Source organism: Anguilla rostrata, chromosome 7 (genome assembly GCF_018555375.3).
Source record: "Anguilla rostrata isolate EN2019 chromosome 7, ASM1855537v3, whole genome shotgun sequence".
Lineage (NCBI taxonomy): Eukaryota > Metazoa > Chordata > Actinopteri > Anguilliformes > Anguillidae > Anguilla > Anguilla rostrata.
Window position 1 is genome coordinate 2,300,039 of NC_057939.1, and position 25,105 is coordinate 2,325,143.

General features: G+C 42.6%; 1 protein-coding gene and 1 long non-coding RNA gene across 2 annotated transcripts in view; both read left to right on the forward strand.

Moving 5' to 3' along the window:
* The window catches only part of LOC135258753 (uncharacterized), a 43,764-nt gene extending 29,444 nt beyond the window's left edge, over positions 1 to 14,320 (forward strand). The window contains exons 2-4 of the long non-coding RNA XR_010331086.1: positions 8,039 to 8,234; positions 8,625 to 8,960; positions 12,302 to 14,320. This is a non-coding gene — a long non-coding RNA (uncharacterized LOC135258753). The remainder of the gene's footprint in view (positions 1 to 8,038; positions 8,235 to 8,624; positions 8,961 to 12,301) is intronic.
* A 10,287-nt stretch (positions 14,321 to 24,607) lies between these two features.
* Positions 24,608 to 25,105, forward strand: part of LOC135258755 (liprin-beta-1-like) — a 28,264-nt gene continuing 27,766 nt past the window's right edge. The window contains exon 1 of the mRNA XM_064342301.1: positions 24,608 to 24,810. The gene's annotated coding sequence lies outside the window, so the exon portion shown is untranslated. The remainder of the gene's footprint in view (positions 24,811 to 25,105) is intronic.

Consider the following 25,105-nt stretch of genomic DNA (forward strand, 5'->3'; position numbering starts at 1 on the left):
TAAAGGTCAGCCAGCAGCATACACCACTGTGGCATTTACATTACATTACATTATAGGCATTCAGCAGACGCTCTTATCCAGAGCGACTTACACAACTTTTACAAAGCATTTTTTTTTTTTTTTTACATTGTATCCATTTACACAGCTGGATATATGCTGAAGCAATGCAGGTTAAGTACCTTGCTCAAGGGTACAACGGCAGTGTCCTTACCCGGGAATCGAACCTGCAACCTTTCGGTTACAAGTCTAGTTCCTTACCCACTGTGCTACACTCCGTCCTCACATACTCCCTCCCTCCGTATTTAAACATACAGAGGGAGGCAGGGCTATTACAAAGTGAGGTGCAATCACGACTGCATCATTAAAAAAACAAGAATGGGCTGATCTGTGCTCGTGCGCAAATAGAATGTGGTCATTGTAAGTCAAAGTGTTATTATGTGAATTATGGCGATAGCACTGTGATTACAACCCCCCCTCTTTCTCTCTCACACACACACACGCGCGCGCGCGCACAAACACACGCAGGCACAAACACGGATATATGTATGCGAATGGTGAGCTCAGGAATGAGAGAATTACGCGGAGCCAGTGGGTTGCTTTGTAACCGGACATCCATTCAGAGTTTCCGTCACTGTCCACCGTTCCGTCAATTCCTGTTACAATATTTGTACTGATAAAAGCTGCAGAATTTGCATGCACCATGATTCAGTCCTACGAACCCCTTCGGTCTCTAAGTTTTGTAAACGCTTCTTCGTTTTTGTCTCCTGAGTTTGGAACGTCAAAGTGCATTTATCAGCATTCAGTGCCATGGCCTCTGCAATCGATTCAGGAGCCTGCATAAAAGTTCAAGTTCAAATTCTAGTTCAAGTTCAATTATTTTGCACATTTCATATACATGGAAATCCAATGTGTTTTACACAAAGTGCATGCTTGAATATACACACACATAAAATAAAGAGAAAAAAATAAAAGAGAAGAAATGCATAAAATATACATTGGAAAGCAAACACACTAGTCAAAAGCAAAAAAGAAAAAAAGCGAAGTTTTGAGCCTCCTCTTTAAAAAAAGAGTTGGAGGCCAGTCTTACAGTCAATAATCCGTAAGGCTGTTCCAGCACTTGGGCACATGATAGCAGAAAACATTGCATTTCATTACATTTAATTGGGAGATGCCTTTATCCATGGCAACGTACAATAAGTGAATTCTGAAGGTCATTGGAACATCCACCCATCCACAATCTATACTCGCTTATCCTTGGCTGAGTCATGGGGAGAGCTGGAGCCTATCCCAGCATGCATTGTGCAAGAGGCAGGAATACACCCAGGACATTGGAACATTGGGTCCATAATAGCTAAACATCATAAGCCTAAAAGTAGTTCCTAACTTTCTGATTTACATTACATTACATTTATTTGGCAGACGCTTTTATCCAAAGCGATGTACAAAAAGTGCATTTCATGGTCATAGACAACTGCTAAACACAGGTTCAGTAAGGTACAATACTTATTTTGTACAGCTATTTCTAGCCAAGAACACAGTTTAGTTCACACTGAACACTATTCAGACCTAACCTCTGCAAAGCCAACTAGGCAGAAGCAAAGCTAACAAGTGTCATGAAAGGGGGGGGGAGGAGAGATTTAGAGTGAAATATACAGCGTGGTGGTGGTTAGTCTAGGTATAGTCTGAAGAGATGAGTCTTCAGGCCACGGCGGAAGATGGGTAGTGAGGGGGAGGTTCGGAGGGGGAAAGTTCGTTCCACCACTGGGGAGCTAGGGTGGAGAAGCTCTGTGATCCCTTTGGGCGGGTGGGAGGGGTTACAAGGCGCCCTGCTGCCGCTGAGCGGAGTGATCGAGTCACATAGAATCGAGTCATGTCCTGCAAGTAGATGGGGGCTGTCCTGTTGGCAGCAGTGTAGGCAAGGGTCAGTGCTTTAAACCGGATCCTGGCAGCGACCGGTAGCCAGTGGAGTGATCGCAGCATCAGCAGATTTAGGAGAGGGGCCTGAGGCTGGAGAGGAGTCTGAGCCTGGAGAGGCTGGGGAGGGGCCTGAGGCTGGAGAGGCTGGGGAGGGGCCTGAGGCTGGAGAGGCTGGGGAGAGGTCTGAGGCTGGAGAGGCTGGGGAGAGGTCTGAGGCTGGAGAGGAGTCTGAGCCTGGAGAGGCTGGGGAGAGGTCTGAGGCTGGAGAGGAGTCTGAGCCTGGAGAGGCTGGGGAGGGGCCTGAGGCTTGAGAGGCTGGGGAGAGGTCTGAGGCTGGAGAGGCTAGGGAGAGGTCTGAGGCTGGAGAGGCTGGGGAGAGGTCTGAGGCTGGAGAGGCTGGGGAGAGGTCTGAGGCTGGAGAGGCTGGGGAGGGGCCTGAGGCTTGAGAGGCTGGGGAGAGGTCTGAGGCTGGAGAGGCTGGGGAGAGGTCTGAGGCTGGAGAGGAGTCTGAGCCTGGAGAGGCTGGGGAGAGGTCTGAGGCTGGAGAGGAGTCTGAGCCTGGAGAGGCTGGGGAGGGGCCTGAGGCTTGAGAGGCTGGGGAGAGGTCTGAGGCTGGAGAGGCTAGGAGAGGTCTGAGGCTGGAGAGGCTGGGGAGAGGTCTGAGGCTGGAGAGGCTGGGGAGAGGTCTGAGGCTGGAGAGGCTGGGGAGAGGTCTGAGGCTGGAGAGGCTGGGGAGGGGCCTGAGGCTAAGGGAAAATTGGCTTAATGCCCTATTACCTGTAAAGAATATCCTACCAGTATTTCTCATATTCATTGGCGGTTCTGGACAGAGGCGGAGAAAGCTGCATTTGTGTGGAAGCATATCTTCCCACACTTTTTTCTTGGCTTTTGAACTGATTCCGACTTAATACAGAGTTTCCCCTTAATAATAGCCTTCCTTTCATGAACCACTTGGGTAAGAAGTAAAGGCTGTTCTCACATCCAGTTTGGTTTTCATTTCTGTTTGCAGGCTGATGGAGCCTCACACTAGTTGCTGTCACAGCCATGGGTATTCCAGCCTGATAATTAAAAGGCTGTTCAAATGCATATTCGCTAATTATTTTACAAGCTTCCAGACATCAAAGAGGCTGACAATCAGCCAAATATGTACTTAACTAGTCAGTATATTATTTTTGGTGTCATGCTAAGTCAGCATCACTACATTTTTATTTAAAAATCTTTATTTGAAAAAAGCAACAGGTTTTTATTATTATTATTATTTTTTACAGGCTTTTATTTGCCTAAAGATATTTCTGTTTATGCCTGTGGAGAGGTAGAGAGAGCCTACAGTCAGGTCAGACAGAGCAGATCACTGGACAATAATGTGATACTACGTGGGCTATGAGAAAGTTTGCCATTTGACAGTCTCTCTGTCAAAGTCGATAATCTAAAAAGTGAACATCCGACAGGGGGTTTGCTTTGGGTCATGGGCTGTTTCTTCAACAATTTAGCTTTTTTCCCCCCATAATTTTGGTTAAGGTTTATTTTGGTCTCATCTGTCTACAAAACTCTTCTGGCTCACCTGTTTGTTTTTTTGGTGAATTCTAATCTGGCCTCTCTACTGTTGCTGCCAATGAGAGGTTTGCATCTTGCGGTGTAGCCTCTGCTATAATTCTGCTCCCAAATCCTGCTGCGCATGGTGGATTGTGACATTTTCACTCCTGCCCTCTGGAGACGGCTGTTGATGTCACTGACTGCCGTGTCCTTCATAGCTTAAGGTTCATCTGGCATCAGCTGCAGTTGTCTCTCGTGGCTGACCTGTATGGAGTCCACCAGTGGTTTCTTCCTTTTTCAGGCTTTTGATATACCCAGTTTCTGTGCTTAGTGGATTAACTGCTAATTATAGATAAATGTAAAATATATAAGAAATATAGCTATGATAACTTTCAAAAAGGCTTCAAAATTCCCGAGGTAAATACGTTTATATACAACTACAGTATAACCAGCCAGCACCTAGGTACAGCTAAAACAAACTAGCTAGCTAACTTCCAGTAGGTATGCTACTGCATCATTTGAATTAGCTAGCTACATTTGAATTTAACTAATTCCCAATTCGCTAGTTAGCCTCGCTGACGAGCAGGCGCAGTAAATTGTGTTGAGTCCTGTTGGCGCCATTATACGGAAACAGCCTTTTTAATGCTGGTGCAGGACTCAACACAACAAAACGGCGATTTCTGTAAAACGGTAAAAACACACATACATGTAAGCACCAGGAAATAAACGGTAAGAAACTGTACGTGTGTCATATGCATTCTTTCGCTTAAGTATGTTCCAGAAATCCCTATTTTCACTCTAACTTTCCTGACTTTTTGGAGGGCAGTGTACATTCTGACCCATAAAAACTGAAGTCATTAGCAAACATGAGAATGCCCATGTGTAGACAATGCTCTAAAAAGAAATGTAGCATTTAGAGACATATTTTTTTCTTTTTTAGGAACAATAACACTTTATCGATGCCATTCAAATCTGCCCTAGGGTGCACAGATTTTCAATCCACACAGAAAATGTTTCTTCCAAAACTGTTTCAGTAACCCGAAGTGAATGTCATTGAATCACTTAGTAATTTTTAATATTTATTATGGCGGAGATGGCGCATTAAGCAGCGGTTGCCCTGAAGTCATGCACCACCAGAAAGTCATGTTAAGAGACCCCACTTGATTCAGCGCGTCCAGATATTACCATTCATGCTGTCAACATTAGTGTTTCCTTCGCAAACGGGCCGACCTTAACAGAAGCACAGAGCTGACCTTTAAGACAGTGCTAGTGCCAGCAGTGTCTAGCATAGCTTCCGCCTGACACGGTCCATTGCTCTTCACATTTTACACAGGCCTTTTTTTTTTACATCATATCGTATCAGAACAAAGGGAGAAAACAAAGAGCTTAATGGGATCCCCTAAAATTAGGCAATTCCACAGATCCCCCTCCGCCTCCCTGAATAAGTTTTTGTAGTTCAGATCAGGGCTGAAAAAATAACAGTGGGTCTTAGACTATCCAATTAAATAAAACTTTATGTGCGTTACACTTTTTCCCACTCTTTATAAAAGGGTAGGACACAGGAAAAAAGAGTAGGACACAGGAAAACTAGGACAGAATGACTACAATCCCTACCCAGCAAATGTAATAAAGACAGTGTTTTAAAATAAGTAAATGCATAAAGTAATTTTTCATTTATCTGTCATGTATTCAGAGATGTTGAGATGCTTAGGGACCAAGCTTGACCAGTTTGACGTCGATTCACTCAAACTTAATGGTAGGTAATACATTGCCTCTTTTTGATTGGATGCAAAAAAAAGTGTTGATAAAGAGAGTAAAACTAACACAAAATTAACTTGCAGTGTTTAGAATATCAAAAACACTACACCTGTCTAACTCCAAAGGTAACAAACAGAAGAGATGCTGAAATTGCTAGTATTATTATCGCACCATAGCGTGTGCTATAGGGCTGTATCCGAGCTTCTGCCTCAGTGATAGGCTCTGTAAATCAGCAACACATCACACCGTTGTGGAATTCATCACAGGGGGAACATATTTTAGACCGAGCCCAATCCTTGCTCAGCTGTGTAAATTATCTCTGACATAAAAAAAGTAATTTTTGCTTTGAGAATAAATCCTGGACTAACAGAACAGCAAATGCTGAATGGAACATTCTTTTTAAACACATTCTAAAACTTACCTCACTTTCCAAATACTGTTGTTATTTTTCAGAACCTATATGCCAAATCACGGATTAAATAAATAGGCAATATGTGTAATGCACAGTTTTTTTCTTCTCTGTTAAATATTTTGAAGTTTTACAATAGTGGAATGGAGTACATAACTGGACCCCACCTTGATTATAAATAAATTAATAAAATAAATATAAAATAAAACCTTGCTTACCCCAGAAATGCCCTTTATGTAGCCGTACTGAAGGCCTGATTAATCTCAGGTGTGCTCAGTCACCAGGCATGCAATTCCCTCCACTGCCAGACGGGGGAGCTCACAAAGCTGCTTCGATTCTCAAGGGTGGGGCTGAAGTCAGGTGATCAATACACACAGAAAAGGGGCGGAGTTAATGACTAGTTTGGAGACAAACAGATCCCTTATTTCATTAAATACACTTTAAATTTAATTTGAAATGTTATTTGTAAGGTATTGGGCTCTTTCCAATCGCTTATTTTATACGTCCTTGTCTCCTCTGTCTTCTACTGACCTAGAAATCGACCGAGGTCCGCCATCTTTGAGGACATTTCAGCCATGATTCCAGCCCATTAAATGCTCCTTGCAGGAGCTAGGAGCTAGGAAGCTCCAGAAGGATGCTTGGGCAAGGAAACAAGCATGCATATTTACATCTATTCAGAAATAGAGGTGTCAATGCTCAGCATGCACAAAATCACACAAACATGCACTACAAGTGCCAATATCAAATAAGAAGTAAATTAAAACAGCATCCTTTGCGAGATGTACAGTACACCAGTTTCCATAGCGCCTCTAATTCTCGTACTGCAAGGAGGACCAGACATTCTGAATTCATTAGCTTTTCAGACTGAGCTGTTGTCACGGCAACTGGACGGTCAATAAAGGGATTGACTGATGGAAGCCTGCTCGCCAAGGCTATAATTAAAGGCAAATTTAAATTATTGCCATTGTTAATCTCAGAGACAAAGACCGTGCAGCTGCCATACAGCGACGGCTGAAATGGACACATCTGAGATTTCAATGGCGATTGTCAAAAACAAAGTGCCGTGATAATGTGAAATAAATTGGACCCCCAAAGCGCCCCCCCGAGCAACATAAAAAAATAACCTATAATTAAAAGCAGTTACACCACACATTTTAACTACGTGACTCTAATAACAGCGAAAAGTATTTACATTTTAGGGAGTCTTCACACAGATGTCATTGTCCATTGACGGTAGGGAGGTACACTGAGGGAAAATGATTACACCTTGGTCCACTCTTACCCAAAGGAAAGACAGCCCGTGTTTCAAAATGGAGGAAGTTCACAATTACATTCCATCAAATAGATTGCAATTTGAGATTGAGATTTCCCTGAGCCAAACCAGTGGTCTGTTACAGAATGTGTGTTGAAATGCAATTTCTACAAAACAGGTTAATACAGATGACGTTTTAAGCCGCCAATAGAAATGAACATGATTCTAAATATAACACACAGGATGGTAGATCTCAAGGAACAGGATTGGTTACCACTGATATACACTGATTATTGAGGAAAGCAACTATTTGTTGATTGACTGATGGGAAAGTGTTTTTACTTCTACTGCGTTCAGTGTGGGGTCCATGGCTTACATGTCGATATCACACGACAGCAAAAGTACGTATCAGGAAATGTAGAATATCAGTCTGAAATTGCTTATTGAATGTAAACTGAACTCACTACTTTTGGGCCACCAGTTTGCATGGACTTCAGTCACCAGCCAACAACAGGCTGACAGCCTTTTTTCCCTCTGTCAATTATCCTGTTTCTCCACCTCAGTCAGGGACAAAGTAATTACTGCTAATCAAGCACAACCAGTGATTGAGCGATGTTTACAGGCAAGACTTCAACACTTCAGTCCGATTGTTTAGGACTTCGGACATGTGGTGCTATTTTGAAATGATGTATAGGGGGACGTTAGTAGAAGCAGTAGAAAATACACAAAAATAAATAAATAAATAAAAGCAGTTATATAACAGCTTAAACTGCAATTAAATAAAGTTAAAGTGGTGAATATCACATACACCGTTCAAATGAAAACTCTGTGATTAAATCTGATGACAGTCGATTAATCAACGGTTTTTTCTGGCATTGATTTACAATGCCGGGTAAAAACAGGTAAGTCCAGTTGAAGAGATGCCTCTTTATGGCGTGAACAGAGTCTGTGGGAAAGTAACCTGGAATCAAGTGGGAGGGCTGTGACATTGAGTCTATCTTTGTACTGGTATAAGGAATGACTGCTTTAAGGAATCTGTGCGCTGGTTAACAGACATGTAGCTGACCACAGATCTAGCCACTATGTCGAAGAAGTGAAGCCTGCGAAATGCTGAAGGGATTGTTATGAGGCTTCACATAGTTGGTGATATTTATTCTCCCATCATGCAGTTGATCGCCGATGGTTTCAAAATCAACATCCTGTAGGCGGAGCTCAGGCTGCTGGGTGGCTCATCCCGTTAAGGCACCACGTGCGGAGGAGCCCCCCCCTGCGGTCTCGGCTTGAATCCGGACCGCGTCAGGGCCGACTGCGGCCAGAAGTTCCACAGAGCGAAACCTCCTGTAGGTATTGCGTTCTGCACAAAAGGTAGGCTCAGTGATCAATGTTGTTAGTCCGGTGGATGTTAGCTTACAAAAAAAAGTGACACCAAAATGTAATTTTCCTTTTTCCAGCAGGAGCTTTTAAAGTTTTATTTATTTATTCTTGTTCTATTGAACTGTTATTGTTGGGGATGCGTTCTGGAGTCGGAGAGAGCTTTCAGAAGTGCTTTGAAACATATTGCTCAAAAAGTGTGTGGGGCGTGATGTTTCAACCTTAGATTTCCTCTCCCTGCTTTACGAGCTTTGTAAAGCACTCAATTAAACCATTTTTTAAATCTTGACTCTATCGATTAACTTGTGTGTACGTGGGTGTGTGTGTGTGTGCTTGATTTTGTGTCTGGACATTTGCGAATGGCTTATCATCTCATTAATGCAGTTGCCACGCCGACAACTGCAACAAAGGGGAGTAAAGTTTACGTTGTTGGTCGAGACGCCACAGAAATACACACCGTAGCATAGAGAACATCCTACCCGTCCAGCGCTCCTCACTGCCGAGGCTTCTCCCCACTGCTCCTTCTGATCTCTGCATGGAGGAAGGAGCTCGATCTAATCTTCCAAGCCTTCACTGCGCTTCCAGAGGTGGGGGCAGAGGGGGTCATCAAGTCCTTCGATCAGGATTATTTATGGCTTCACCACCGGGGGAGCTCATCAGCACATCTCCCCCCCCCCCCCCCCATCCCTCACCCCCCCCACCCAGAGCAGCTGTACAAAGGTACTGTCAATCTGTTTCCCTCTTACATAACACCTAAGATAGACGTATCTTATATAAAGCTGCCAGCGCCGTTTCTTAGAAAAAAAGCAAGTCTCGTCCAACACCCTGCACACCATTTATCGCAAAATTTATTATTTTAATCATTTTCTCATTATGCATTTCAGCATTAAGCAGGCAACGTGTGCCTTCGTGAAATGACATTTATACAGGATCCGCTCAAATCCTGCACAGACACTGATCCAGATTCCTGCTCACTAGTGATATAGAATAATATTTAATTACATTCTTTTTTACAGTAAGCTTTATTAGCAGTCATACTCTGTATTGAGTCATTTACCATGCCAGTCAGTTAGGTATTACAAAAGAGCACAGAGAGCTATAGCTGTTTACATTACATTACATGTTTTTGGCATATTTAAAATGGCTGCCCTCAGCAGGTAATTAATTAATAGTAATCAATAAGGTTTTTCAAACCCATTTCTCATATTTATTTCAGTCATCCCTCAGTAGGTCAGTAGATCCTTCTTTGATGACACCTGCAGTTCACATTAGACCTCCATTGATAATCCACATTGATAAGTCACTGCATAATGATGACTGAACTAACAGCTTCCCTTCACCAAGAACATCTCAGCAGTGTGTTGAGCATGCAGATTCTTCCTGTACAACATCTAGAGAAGCTATCCCTTCATTACCACCTACTCAACCCAGCTCTTAGTCCAGATATTGGTTATCTCCTGCATGTGTTACTGTAACTCCTTCCTAACCACCTACTCAACCCAGCTCTTGGTCCAGGTGTTGGTCATCTCCTGGCTGTACTACTGTAACTCCTTCTTTACCACCTACTCAACCCAGCTCTTGGTCTAGGTTTTGGTCATCTCCTGTCTGACCCTCAGTAACTCCTTCCTAACCACCTACTCAACCCAGCTCTTGGTATAGGTGTTGGTCATCTCCTGTCTGAACCTCAGTAACTCCTCTTTACCACTTACTCAACCCAGCTCTTGGTCCAGGTGTTGGTCATCTCCTGCCTGTACTACTGTAACTCCTTCTTTATCACCTACTCAACCCAGCTCTTGGTCCAGGTGTTGGTCATCTCCTGCCTGTACTACTGTAACTCCTTCTTTATCACCTACTCAACCCAGCTCTTGGTCCAGGTGTTGGTCATCTCCTGTCTGAACCTCAGTAACTCCTCTTTACCACTTACTCAACCCAGCTCTTGGTCCAGGTGTTGGTCATCTCCTGCCTGTACTACTGTAACTCCTTCTTTATCACCTACTCAACCCAGCTCTTGGTCCAGGTGTTGGTCATCTCCTGCCTGTACTACTGTAACTCCTTCTTTATCACCTACTCAACCCAGCTCTTGGTCCAGGTGTTGGTCATCTCCTGTCTGAACCTCAGTAACTCCTTCCTTGCTGGCGTACCTCCCTCAGTCCTCCTCTGCAGCTCATCTGTACCCACCTCCCTAGACTCACAATAAGAGCTTGCATAAATCCCAAATCTTTGGTGCTCTGGCAGAGTAATTTAGTGGTAGGGTGTTCAACTGGCGACTGTAGAGTCCTGGTGGGCATATAGGGATGCTGATTTGTATCAGATGAAGTTGTGTCCCTACAGATAGAAATAACTCTTAACCCAAAAAACTGCTCCAGACTGCTCCAAGGGACATTGTCGCTGTTCTCCCCTTCCCCCCCCCCTCTCTTTTTCTCTCTCTCTCTCTCCCTCTCTCTCTCTCTCTCTCTCTCCCCCCCCTCTCCCTCCTCTCTCTCTCTCTCTCACCACATCTTTCTGCATTGACGAAGTCCGCTGGAGCAGACACGTATCGGTTTGGCCTTCGTATTTTTTGGTAAGCTTTTCTGGCCTCTATCCCAGCGCTCCCCCAGAGTCCCTGCGGGGCTGGTTTGTAATTGATGAGCCCGGAGGTCTGCTTCTTGTGAGATCCCGAAATTGCGCCCCGAGGGAGTTTTGATAAGACGACTGTGTCGACCCGCTCGGGGTGAAAAACCCAAACGGCCTCCAGGAATTTTGTGCGCTGCTTGACAGAAACATAATTTCTTTTGGCGTCCGTCGAGGTTTCAGTGTGTTGTCTGTTCCTCCACGCCTGCCCTGAATGTGTAGGTGCACTGCCTGTGTTACACACCTGCAGAGCCAATTAATCATTGTCAGCAGCTCAGACTTATTGTGTGTTGCGTGCATACAGAGTTCTCTATTTTCTATCCCGTGGATGTCACAGGGCTGCTCAAAGCTGTCCTGTGCGCTGCAGGCAGATGATTGTCGTTGGTCTTGGTACAACAATAACAAGGTTTTTTTGGGGTTTTTTTGGAGACGGTATTTTTTTTCTGTACATGCATGGAAAAAGTGTAAACGGTGCTAACTACATTGAATCAATCTGTGTTCATTTTTACCAGGTGAATACTGGTGAATTTGGTCCCTCTCCAGATTTTTTTACATTTATTTATTTATTTATTTTTGATATTCCTATCCATGCTTACTTTCCTTCCTCTCCACGGAGAACTATTTGCCTTTGTGCGGGTCACAATTAAGCACTAATTGCATGATGGATCAGGCGATTGAGCCAATCGAGCGCCTAGGGGCACCCCACAGGGATGTTGATTGTGATGCAAATTTAAATCCCTGTGAGTCGTGTGCTTTTTGAAAAATGATGGACCCTGCCCTTTTCAAAGCCAGTGCAGGATGGGACCCACCTCACGACGAGAGAGTTAGGAAATGATCATCAAACAAACGAAGCAAAATAGTTTCTGAGTTTTGTTTTTTTTAAATGCGGGAAGTTATACTAAAAATTTATAAACATTTTGTGTCTTTTGTGTTTTCCTACATTTTATATACTAAGCTTAGAGTGGCTGGTGGCTTCCCTGAATTGGGCCGGCACATCATAGGCTCAGGTTAGCGCAGTTTTAGAGAACTGAGGTTCAGTTCCTGACTAGCAGGCTTGATCGGCTGACCCCTTGAACACTTACGGAAGCTGGGAAGTGAGTTTTAACTCGTGGCTAGCAAATCTTGCTAGTTGCTAGGTAAAACTAGCATCCTGCTATAGCTGCTGTCCATGGCTGTCTCCTGGAATACTGATGGGAGTTAGGAAGCTAGGAAAGTGGAGCGTCAGTTTGGTGCAGTTCTAGAGAACTTCAGGGCCAGAATGTGCATGCGATCTGTCCCCACGGTGTCAACAGTAGGAAGAGGAAGTAAATAAGGTATGTGTGCGTGGGTCACTTGTAGCGCACTCTTGTGTACGGCTGCAATGAACCTCCAAACCCCGACCAGCCAGACCACCGGAATGCCAGGCTACACAAACGCCAGGCCTTAAGCCCCTCTTTCTGTAAATATTTCAGGACTCAGATCTCGGGAACCTTCAGGATGCGTAATGACCTGAGATTCGGCTGGGAGTGCGGATGTCAGTGTGGTCTGTCGGCGGTGGTTTAATCCTCTCTTACAGCAGTCTCATGCCGGCTGTCTCACGCAGTCCTGTCCCGCTGATTTAGTGCCGGGCGCGGAATCGCCAAAGGCCGCCAAGCCTCGCTGATCCACTCAATCTCTGCCTCTGCACAAAGAGCAGCACAAAGAGCTACAAAGAGCAGCACAAAGAGCTACAAAGAGCAGCACAAACAGCAGCACAAAGAGCTACAAAGAGCAGCACAAAGAGCAGCATCCTCTGCGTATTTTCCCTTTGAGAACGCAAATACACCGCACGCAATGTACAGCTAGCGACATTCAGCACCATGAAATAGAGGTGTTTATCATTCAGGCGTTATTACATTGACGTGTCACTTCGCCTTAAAATGTTTTGTTTGATATTTAATCCGTCTGCCCACTGATAATAATAAGAAAACACCCCACTTCTACTGTGTTTGAGCTTCTGTTGCTTTCTTTCAGAAACATTTTGACTCTTGGAAAACAGATTCCCAGGGGTTACCTTTCAGAAGAAACCAGAATTACGCCTCCAGTGCAGTCAGAAGGGACAAGAATAGTAACAATTTTATTTTTGACATGTCATTTTCAGACCTTGTTTTTAGAAAGATGACAAAACAGAAGGGGTTAAACTAGTCTTTTACTCAATTTTACTGATGCATGTATGTATGTTGAGGAGATTAGGTAAATAACTAGCAGTTTTTGTATTTGGCTCAATTCTGAAAATATTACTAGAGATAGAATAATCAGTTTTAAATACATTTAATACATTTTTATCTACATCCCTTGACTATGATTACATACCATAATGAAATTTCTGGCACATACAATTCACTAGCAATTTAGCGGACAGTACTCGGAGCCTATCCAAAACTAACTAATCTGGCTAGTTTTCAAATGGGCACAACTCTTCCTGTGCAAGCCTAAGAATGGGAATCTGAAACCCTTTATCCAGCATATTTGTTGTATTCGATTCTCTCTCTCAGTTTGCCAAAGGTTTGTGTGGAAGGTTAAAAACTGACATCTTAGAAAATGCTTCCTGAGGTTTGATTAAGATGACACACGTATTATCAAGAAATTTGATATGCATGTTAACAACAAGAAATATAGTATGCTACATGTATTGTTTTGTGAACCTGCTTCAGAATTCAGTAGCTGATCCTCTGATTCATAGGTCCAAACAACAAGGCGTGCGCACGGTTATTGTCTTGTTCTCAGAAAGGCAGAACTGTACACAGCTCTGTCCACAAGGGGTTAAATTCTCGGAAGCGGTCGGTTGCCTTGGTGTTGCCAGACAGTTTGTTCCCACTGGAACCAGGGGGTTACCTTGGTTTACACCAGCAGAGAGAGATGATTTAGCCTCAGCTTTCTCTCCAGATGAAATTTGACGTATTAAAAAATAAAAAAAAGCCCCCTCCAAATCGCATTGGATCTGTGGGACTGACCGCATGCAGCAGATCTCTGTGATCAGTTTATACCTGCCCGGCGCACGGGGGGATTTGGAAAGCTCTGGCCGTGTCTGCTCAGCCCAGGGGCCCAGAGGAATGGCAGTGCTGGTTTTATGCAGTTCTTGGAGATAATCACACATGAAAAGGATCACCTGTCTGACATGCAGACTGCAGGAATTAGATTTCCCTTTAAAGAGGGGACGCTGAGACGCACACCCGGCAGAGCTGCGATTCCACGGTGAGGGGCAACGAAACCGGAATCGGCACCGGTCTGCTTTCATTCTGCAAACACATCCTAAAGGGTGTCTTGTACTGTAAATACTAAACCAAAAAAAAAAGACCCTGGTCTGTTTGAAAGGTCAGAGAGATGGTAGGCAGTGTCTTCCCATTTTAGATAAGGCCACAATCACCCCCCAGTCAACAGAATAGTTTCCTATCTGTAGGACTTGGCGGACTGGAACAATCAGTCAGAAAAGGTAAAAAAGAAAAAAAGAATTGGTATAATTTATGCATGACGTTTGTGTGTAGTGATATGAGCTTCTGTGAAATAATTGAGGTTTAGATTAACAGATGTTCTAATAATACACCAGATATTCAACTCTGGTGTTCTGCCCACTATCGGTTGAATTTAAGTTACTCTGGGCTGTAAATGAAGCAGGGCCAGAATAAAATGCAACGTGTCCGTGCGTTGAAGCCAAACCAGAACTAAGCAGCTCAGCAGAAAGAGTTTATTTGCAGGAACTGCATTTACATTAGTAAAAATGTTTCAGTGAACATGACTGCTCTAAGTCACCATACATTGCATCCACAATATTTTTTATCTTAAAGCAATTTGAAAATCCGCTTGCAGTAATGACAACCATACTTAGTTAATCAAAGAATGAAGCACCTGAAGGCTTTTATGAGCAACATAAAGGAAACTAACAGTCATTTCACTGGTGGATGATTCAGTATGAAACCCGATCACATGACTTTTTTATCCCTCAGCTCTCTTCAGAAACATTTCACATTTTCGTAGATTATGTAAGATTTTTTTAAAATTAAAAAACGAAAATTGGTTGAAAAACTTTCGTTCGCCCGTGATTGGAATAAATACATCTTTAATAAAAACAATTCCAAAATAAATGCATTTTGAAGTCTTTTTTGTGGCATAATAAAATGTAAAAACACACGGGGGGGGTGGGGGTTCGTACTTTTGCAATCAACTGTGTTGCAGCTATGTAACGAAAACAAGTGGGCTTGACCTTTTCCTGATGATTTTTATGTAATCAAATTAAATTAAACAAAATTAATGTATTAACAGCTTTTCTATTAGTTTACCAGAATTGTACAAATGAATCTTGAAGCAACATACTGTTTCGCCAAGGCTAGATAACTTCTTGTATTACAGAAAGCAGCCGGCAGAATCTTGCATGCTTTAAAAGGGGGATGGCTGAAACCATGAAAAGGATATATTTTCAATGTCCTTTTGACCAAGGAATCAGAACTAGGAGCATCAATTATTAATTTTTTTTTTTTTTGTGCCGTAACTGAATAGAGCCAACAAAGTAGACTTTATTGAGCAGCAGCCCCAAGATTGCTCAGAATATTTTGATTGAATTGCATATGCGTCTAACTGAATGTGATTGAATGCAGCCCAAAGTCAACAATCAAAATGACAATAATATACAGGTACTACATCGTAATTAACCAGGAAAATGTACATCAGGCACTAAAAACATGAGCATGCTTCGGTCGCTATTTCAGGAATTTTGAGTGTGATATAACCGCACAGTGAAAGCGCTGGATAATCCGCTTAACATGTTAAATAATATGAAGATGATGTTTCCTGAAGCTTATTTCTTCCTGCCGCATTGAGATACTGTCAGCCTTCAATAGCGCTTAGCTGCAAGGTAAGAGGATTACTGTTACTAAGCACTTTTTTTTTATTTTTTTTTTTTTTTACTGTTACTAAAAATCTGTTTTGTCAATATTACACCGCCTGAGGGTTCTGGAACACATTAGGCGTCCAGCCCGTCGGTCGAACTGCAAACGCAGTCGACAGGCCGCCCCAGACGAGGTGGGCCAGCATAATGGCTCTGCATGATAGAGTACATATGGGGCCCGAGTGTGGCACAGTGATTAGGGAACGTAATTACCAGGAGGTCAAGGTTCAAGCCTCATGTAAATTGTAAATGGATTGCATTTACTTTTTCCAGCAACTAGGCTACAGCTAAACAAAGTGCTCTACAATTAATGCCTCTCATTCACCCATTCACACACACCCTCTTATTCACATATTCAGCCTCTCATTCACCCACTCACACACCCTCTCATTCACCCATTGCTATCACCCCCCATAGGAGCTAACATGGGATAATAACATAATACACTGCTGCTGTGTTTGACTGTGTTTCACTTCATCTGAACCCCTTCAGCAAACGTCCCGTTTCATAAACGGATAAATGCATGCTATATACACTAACTGATGAGTGCCTGTCAAACTTCAATACCTAATTTCATACTTTAATTAGTTTAATTAACCTTTAGTTATACATACAGGGTAGGTTGACTGAGCACACATACTCATTTACAGCAATACACTGTTAATGCCCCCCCCCCCCCCCCCTCCCAAGTAGCCTGACCTGCATGTCTTTGGACTGTGGGAGAAAACCCGAGTACCCGGAGGAAACCCACACGGGCACAGGAAAAACATTCAAACTCCACGCACAAAGGCCCCAATAGGGATTCGAACCCGGGACCTTGTCATGCAGCGTGATGATAAAGTGGTCTTCAGTTCTATTCTTAAAGTCACAGGTCTTTCTGTGGTTGTGAGAAACCATGTGCACCCCCTACCTGCCTGAAAAACTAGCATATATCAAGTTCATTCTGGTTTTAGTTCAAATGAGAGGCGTAATAAGTGTATAATCGGATTTCCACCAAACCCAATTTAGAAATAATTATATTTCTTATGCAGGCTTGTCACCTTATGTAATTCATTGTGCAATTTGAGCGCCAATTAATCTGGGCTGTACTCTGAATGTGATATCAAATTCAGGATTATTGTCATATCGGTTCTAGGAAATTGAATATAGCTTGACCCTCCCCACACGAAATGTAGATTAATACTTCCATATTTCTGCTCGCTATTTCGAAGATGTTTTGGTATTTTAAAAAATGTGATACTATAGTCTGTTCTTGGAGGTACCTTATTACGATAGCAACAAATCATTTTTGGTTAGATTGTTCTGTTTTATTATCCCTACTTTCCTGCGTGTCTTCAACAGAAGCATGCTGGTTGGGTTTGTAGTCTCATGCGTTTTCTACTCCCATAACTCATTGCCAAAATGTTTGATAAAAGTAAAATGGTGCCACTATTTAGATTTCTTTTTCTTCTTTTCAGAACAAACCATTTTTCCCCCCCATACAGTCAATTCTGAACCAACCCTTACCTGGAACTGTGTGTCACCTCAGTGTACTTACAGCTAGCATTTCATCTGAATCGGCCACTCGCCCTAATTCTTTATCCAGCTGCAATAACACTGCTCTCAGTTAACATCATACGCCAGTTCTGCTAATGTGCGTGGTTGGCAAAAACCCAAACGTTAAGGTTAACTGTCTCTGTGTGGGTATTCCCTCTGGTGTGATGAAGATTAGTTTGTCCCACATTGGCTACAAAGTGTTTACAGGAAGTTGTGTAGCTGCATACTCCTCCAGACAATTTTGTAGTTTTGTCAGTATGTCTGATGAAAGAAATTATGTTTATTGGTGATTACTGATTAAAAATAAACGCTGGCAAAATGGTTTCCCTCTACTAATTCCGCACATTAAGCAATTCACGTAAAGGCGAGGAATGTGTCACAGTTGTTGACATGTATACTCAATTTAATTCCATTTTGTGTAACTGGTAAATTTTTAAATGCACTTTAAATACATTTTGCTTACACCATTTAAGATTACACTCCTGAAAATGCTATTGTAAGATGGCTGCCCTTCAAAGATTAAATAAATAGCACGGAGGGAATGGTAGAATTCATGTCCATGACTTTTTAATGTCTTCCCTCGTGTTGTACAAATTACATTTCATGAGGTTTGCCTTTTTTCTTATCAATGTGTGACAGGAAAATATGTACTCATCTGAAGGACTGTCAATATAAATCTGAAAGAATGCATTTATGAACAGGAATCAACAAGGCCAAAGTAATCTTTTCTTTGGGAGGTGTGTGTGTGTGTGTGTGTGTGTGTGTGTGTGTGTGTGTGTGTGTGTGTGTGTGTGTGTGTGTGTGTGTGTGTGTGTGTGTGTGTGTGTGTGTGTGTGTGTGTGTGTGTGTGTGTGTGTGTGTGTGTGTGTGTGTGTATGGGGGGGGGGGGTATTAGTGGGTGTAATGTATCTCATGGAACAAAACGTGAAACTCTCTTAGGCTTACGTTAACTAGAGACCTTATTTTCAGCAGAAAATGAAATCGCTATGGGAAAACAGCAAGTCATGGCGGTCCAGGGAATGTCTGCTACTCTAAACTACGCATATAGTAATCCAGCAATGAGCAAATGATGAAGTTCAATAACACTTAATAATATGGACAGAACCACAACAGCTGATTGCACAATGTTGCAGCGATTTCGGGGTCAGCTTGTCACACGTCTCTGTTTACACCGGGGTCAGGTTGTCACATTAGGATGAAGCCTTAGCTCTAGATCATTTGGGCAAACTGGCATGTGTGCTAATGTTGGCTAAATCCCTACAAGTGAGTTAAAAAAAAAAAAACATTTTTAATATCCATACCTAACAAAGTTTTATTACCTGAAACGAAGTGCTGTTTTTTTTTTCCTTTAGAAGATGAAAAATAAGGCCATGACCACATGTGGACTTGATAGTCGCAGCTATCAATCAAACGGCGGTGCCATGGCGATAAAGTGCACCCACAAGGCATTGGGGCTGAGAGGGGCCATTGAAAGGCACAAAAGCACTCAGAGGGATAGTGAGGACTTAACGGGCCTCTCACAATACAACACAAACCTGCTGGAGCCAACAAAAGCCTGTTACGCCCTGTGACACAAAGGCCTCCTCTACTACCCTGACCAGGAGCCGGAACGATCAAAGTCCTCCTCTCCTACCCTGACCAGGAGCGGGAACGGTCGAAGTCCTCCTCTGCTACTCTGACCAGGAGCGGGAACGGTCGAAGTCCTCCTCTCCTAACCTGACCAGGAGCGGGAACGGTCAAAGTCCTCCTCTGCTACCCTGACCAGGAGCGGGAACGGTCAAAGTCCTCCTCTGCTACCCTGACCAGGAGCGGGAACGGTCGAAGGCCTCCTCTGCTACCCTGACCAGGAGCGGGAACGGTCGAATATGTTCGTTTGCAGAGCACCGAACGTAGCCGAAAGACCAAGCAATGTCTTGCTGACTATCGTACTCCGTAACAAAATAAATCTTAGCATCAACAAATCCTCTCTCTCTAATTATGATTCTTCTTCTGCTACTGCCTCTGCTGCTTAAATAGCACCAGTTCATAAACACATGCATACAAAAAAAATAATAATAAATAATAAATAATGTTGGCATCCAAGGAAGAGAATAATATAATAAAGAAATAGCTAATTCTTAGAATTGTCATTCTCTTTGCATAACAAACATTGCACAACAAAAAAAAAAAGATAAATGGCTACATTATCTGATAGCCATAATCCTTCTGTCTATTTTTTTTGGCAGTGTTATTTAGGGTTTTTCTGCATTTGACATGAGTAAGTGCTACATCCAATCTACCGCTACTTTACACCAGGCCGTCCAGTGGAGGATGGGCTCCCCCTCTGGAGCCAGGCTCCTCCCAAGATTTCTTCCCATCGGTGAGTTTTTTCTCAGCACCGTTTGAAGGTTTTTCTCCCCACTGGGAAGTTTTTTTAACCTCATGTGATTGCTATTTTGGGTGTTCAGGCCAGAATGAAAACATTTTTTAGAGAGTAATCAGGTAATATTCACTTATACAAGCTCTGGGGGCATGATGCTTTGCTTTACACCGTGAACTGCTTAATGCCTCTAAACCAGCTGGCAGGTCATAAGTTTATAGTTTAGTTTATTGTTTATTTAGCAGGGACCATGCCCAATTAAAATGCTATTGTGCCAGAGTTAGCTTCAAGCTCATTTATATCTGCAATCCCTGGGCAGGAAGTACAATCAAATACAATAAAAAACAGGTGATATAGCACAACACAATGCTATAAATAACTATTACAGTCTCCTCTGTAAACCTCTGTAAACATGGAAGATATCCTTTATTGCACACAAAAATGGTCTGAGCCAATCAAAAACATACTCTAAAATGTATACAATATGTAAAAAAGTGAACTGGCCCTTTAAGTGAATCTCATCGCCATGTAAACCATGCTGTGACCTTGACTCCTCTTCCTTGGCACTGGGGGTAATTATGGGATGTCACAATGCCATTCACAGAAACAAGGGCACCCTGTCAACAGGCTATTTGTGGGTAACCGTTATTTCTGTCGGTCTGTTATCCCCCCATTTTCAGTCAACTGGAAGGGTTTCTCATTAGGATGCTGAAAAGAATGATTCTCAGTGATGCCAAGCCTGTGGTTCTCTGATTCATGCTCAGCGATAAGAATGTCTGTTTTTACACAACACCCAGGGGGATTGTAAGTTTCCATTTAGCTTACTGCACTCAGAATGGCCTTATAATAGAGGTACCGAAGGTATCTACACTCTGACAGCAAAGGTTCGCAAGATTTTAATGACTAATGATTCCAGGAAATGACTGTGTGAACCTTTTTGTACCTGCACTGTAAGGGCAAAAAATCACCAATAGTTGTAACAATGGTGAGGTTTTAAATAACTACTGTCATTAAGCCCTGATAGTCAGATGATCACACCAGAGCAAATTTTGGCGAGTGAAGAGAAGCAGGACAGCCACAATACATCAGCGGTGCTCTCTGCGTGGGGAGTCTTATTCTTAAAAAAAAAACACAATAATTTTATAATTATGCATGCATGTGCGACCAATAATGTCAAGTATGTCCTTCAGCATGGACACATTTATTATTTTCTCATGTAAATTGATTAAAATGATTGCCTGGACCTGCCACACAGTTTTTTCCCCTCTGAAGTTATACACGTATAAGATGTTTTTTTTCTTCTACATGTTCTGCACTCACTCCAGCGTCTCTTCTCCCCCAACCTCAGCTCTTCTTCTTTTCTTTCGTCTCCTTCCGTTCGTTAGCGGTGTCCACATGGGGGCGCTAAACGGGCTTGCCCTTGTGGTCAGGCGCTCCTGGTCCTTCCGGGTCTCTGTGAAAGATCTGCTCCGCATCGAGGGCATTCCGGCATTCTCATCTTATTTTACGATGATGACATGAAATGAGCATAAGTGTCTGTGCAGAGCGGATATTCTGCCTGAGGGTCGGCAGGGCTCACTTGTGTTGAGTGTCATTTCCATTTCTCTGGCTGTGCATTTTTTTTGAGCCACAATTTTTTTTCTACATTTCAGATTTATGAAACATTGGTCTTCATCTCGGACAAAACTGAGAGTTTAAAATTTCAGTTTGGCCACACACAGTTGCTGAAGCTGAAGGTCACAGTATCAGTATAATTTAGTGTCATTTAGGATGCAAGGATGGGAGTAGATCATAAAAATTAAAAATTATAATTTTAAGTACTTCATGTAGCTGTTCTATGTTGCAGTTTATTTATGCATTATGACTTTCATACTGAAAGGAACTTCCTTATGATTATTCCCTCGCTTGAATTAAATTTTTGCATTTGTGTCAATATTTCAGCCCAACTATGAAACATGGACTGGAAAATACTTATTTTATGATAGTGTTACATTTTAAAATGTTATGTCAACTGTACAAAAGTTTAACATTTTTAATAAAAACAGATCAGCTGACGAAGGAAAGGCCAAAGTCTGTCTGGCTGAAAAGATTTCACCTTTAACCGAAAACAGATATTCACTATCTAATTAGCCGATACTATTTTTATAATTTTGTGAAATATAATTAAGTCCTGGAAAAAATATCGGGCTTTTATCATCTTCTACCAAGGGGGTTCAGTGGAACCTTAATTTAAAAATTGTTAAATAATCATTCAGTTCTTTAAAGCTCCGTTTCTAAAAAACTATGGGTCCCAACATGGTATGGGTGTGTGAATGGTGTGTGTGTGTGTGTGTGTGTGTGTGTGTGTGATGGACTGGCGATCTGTGCAGGGTTTACTCCCACCTCTTGCCCAATGCAGGCTGGCATAGGCTCCAGCATCTATTAGCTCCCTATCTATCATTAATATTCAAAGTGCAAGTCAATCATTTCTGTTATATTTAATAATATAATACGCGTTTAGAAAGCAGAAATGATGCACAAATGGGTGCACCCTGGGTTCAGATATTGTAGTATGTAATTATGCTGCGTTATCAGATGCAGCTGGGCTTCACTGGTGGTCTCCAGGTCAGGTAATAATTCCGCGAAGCGTCTTGGCTGATTTCAGCCTGTAGAACACGAGCCTCCCCATCTGGTGCCTCACAATGCACACATTAACCCTTTGAGGCTTGAGGCCGCAAAACATGTGATTGGAATGTTGTTAACCGGACATTCTAATGCTGATGTCACAATCACTGCTGGCGATCGAAACCGATCTGGAGTTCTAGAACACTGACTTGGAATTTTGCGAAGGGGGAAAAACAAAAAAACAAAAAAAAAAACCTTCCAATAAAAAAAGAGAAACCCAGCTCATGAAAGGGTTAAGAAGGAGCCAGAGTGGAGGGCACTGGAGATCAGCAGGGCTCTGATTGTTGTTCCAGGTTGTAATTACAGCACAGCTTCTGACTGAAAGGACTCTTGTGCTGCATTTCATCCGACACTCTCCACAGCAGAACGCGCGCTATTCCACCCACTGGAGTAGCTTTCGCACCCTCCTGTCCATACCGTGTTAATGGGGTAAATAAACATGCCAGTCCTAATTTATATGTAGAAGAATTTCAGATGAGACTGCTCTTTTTTGAAAAAAAAAAAAAAAAAAACACAAAATAAAAATGGTTTATGATGCTCTTGGAAGGCGGTAGTGAATAAAATAGCTGCTGTGTGGCTCATCCAGTTTAGGCGTAGTTCAGATACTGGTGACTGCGCCAAGGCAAAGCCTGGTATCGAATCAGCAACATGCCATTGCCAACTGGCTGGCAGCTCCACAAGGCCACGCCCAGTTAGCTCCAGCACTGTATAAGAAGGGCCTTCCTCTGACTCATGTCTGTGCAAGCCTGCCCTGTGATAAGACACCGTGGCTGTTTCAGAGGAGAGCACATGCTTGTCTGTCTTATCCTGAATCAAAAGCAGAGGTTGACACTGTGGGCATTCATATATCAATACAACCAGGTATTCCGAATGGGGAAAAAAGCATCAAAAAGGCATCATTTTTTTTGGTCACATGCCTGTTCACATATATATATACATATATATATATATATATATATATATATATTTTGTATCTAGTATATTTATCCAATAACCTATCCAATGCAATTACAGAACTCATCATATTCATTACATATTACAGCTTGCAGAGTATCAGAGTACACAAAGTGTTACCAACCAGAATAGACGAAACCCTAATACGTCAGTACAGAACAACCATAGTTCACTGGACCTATGTTAACTGTTACACTACACAGACGGCAACAGCATCTATGAAATAAAAATAAAACAGGCTTAAGCTGCCACACTAAGTCACTATACCCCATATTCATATCAAATATCAAAGAGCAAACAACACGCTGTGACTTTAATCATGTTATTAAAACTGTAAAAATAGCGAAATGCCCGTTCTCATTGTTGCCTGTCTAATTTAGCAGCTAGAACTCTGAGTTCCTTCCAAGTTGGATTCTCACTCCTCGCCATTTCCTCTTAGTGCCCTCTAGTGTTCAGGACTTGTAACAGCAACATCTTCTTGCCAAAAATTGAACACGTAAAATCATCACTTGTGATCCAATTGTGTACCAGATAATAATAATAATCCCAATCAATTGTGTTTCGTGCACAAGAGAACGAGAATAAATGCCACATTTGTACACCAATGCAGTCGAAAAAAAAAAACAGAATCCAGAGCATTCAGAAGCTCAAAATACATTACAAGACATGAGTACATTATGTGGGATTGGTCAGGATAAATGATTCTCCAGAACACGTCTGGGACTTATTGAACAGAGGATTCAGTGAATAATGTGCACGCAACGTTTAAGACAGGGAAAGGATGACAGGATATCAATATAAGTGACAGAATTCACTGCAGGAAATTATGGAAAATGATGGACATATAGCAGCAGCGTCATGTAGTTTTTTAAATATTGTAAAATAATTGCTCGTGTGAGCAGACTACTGTGCTTTGGTCTGGCCAGTTGAACACTCAGTGCACTAGAAACGCCAGGTTCAGTTTCTCTCTGGATCTTGACATTGCGCGGTACGGGTTGTCTAGTGGGGTTCAGGCCTGGTGTTCACTCTGTTCGCTCTTTTTGCTCTGTCTCTTGCCGTGCTACTCTGTAAAGCATCTTTGTGACAGTTCTCTGTAAAAAGCGCTACACAAATATAATTATTTGTTATGTTGTATTGTGTTATATATTATATCCGGTGCTGAGGTCGACTGTTGAAAGCTGGTATATTGGGCAGAACACCGGTAGTCAGTATTAGGCCACCTGCCAGATACTGTGGTAACGAACCGACAGCGCGGTGATGAAGGAACTCCAGAGGTCCTGAGGTGTAATACAGCGACTGTTTATTTCTGCCATTATACAGACTGATGTAGCGGCACGGTCGATTGAGGACAAAGCCAGTGTGCTGCGCTCAGACTGACTCTCCCTCCTCGCGTCCCCGTCTGCGTCTCCTTTGAAGTTTGAGTCGCCGGCTGTCGTCACGGCACCACACGACGACAGCCAGAACGCTCCGTGGAAGAGGGACGTTTTGGAAGGAAAGGACACGGAAATGAAAATTTTCCTTGAGAACAGCACTTCAGCTGGATACAAGTGAATGTTTTGATCCTTCAAAAATGTCAAATCTGTGATCTAGACATACGCAAGCGTTGCCCTGTCACTGAGACTCAAAACACAGAGTTGGAGACCTTTTTTACCGCCAAACAGAGAGACAGAAATATCACAATGGAAGTACTCTCCATAAAAGAGAAAAAGACCAAACTTTATGTGACAACTAGACACGAGAGTTTACTTTGTTTTGAAGCTATAGCATTAAGGGTTTGTCTTCGGAGATAGTTAGAGTCTCCAGGAAAGGAGACCCCATGATACCTCAGATTTGTATACACAG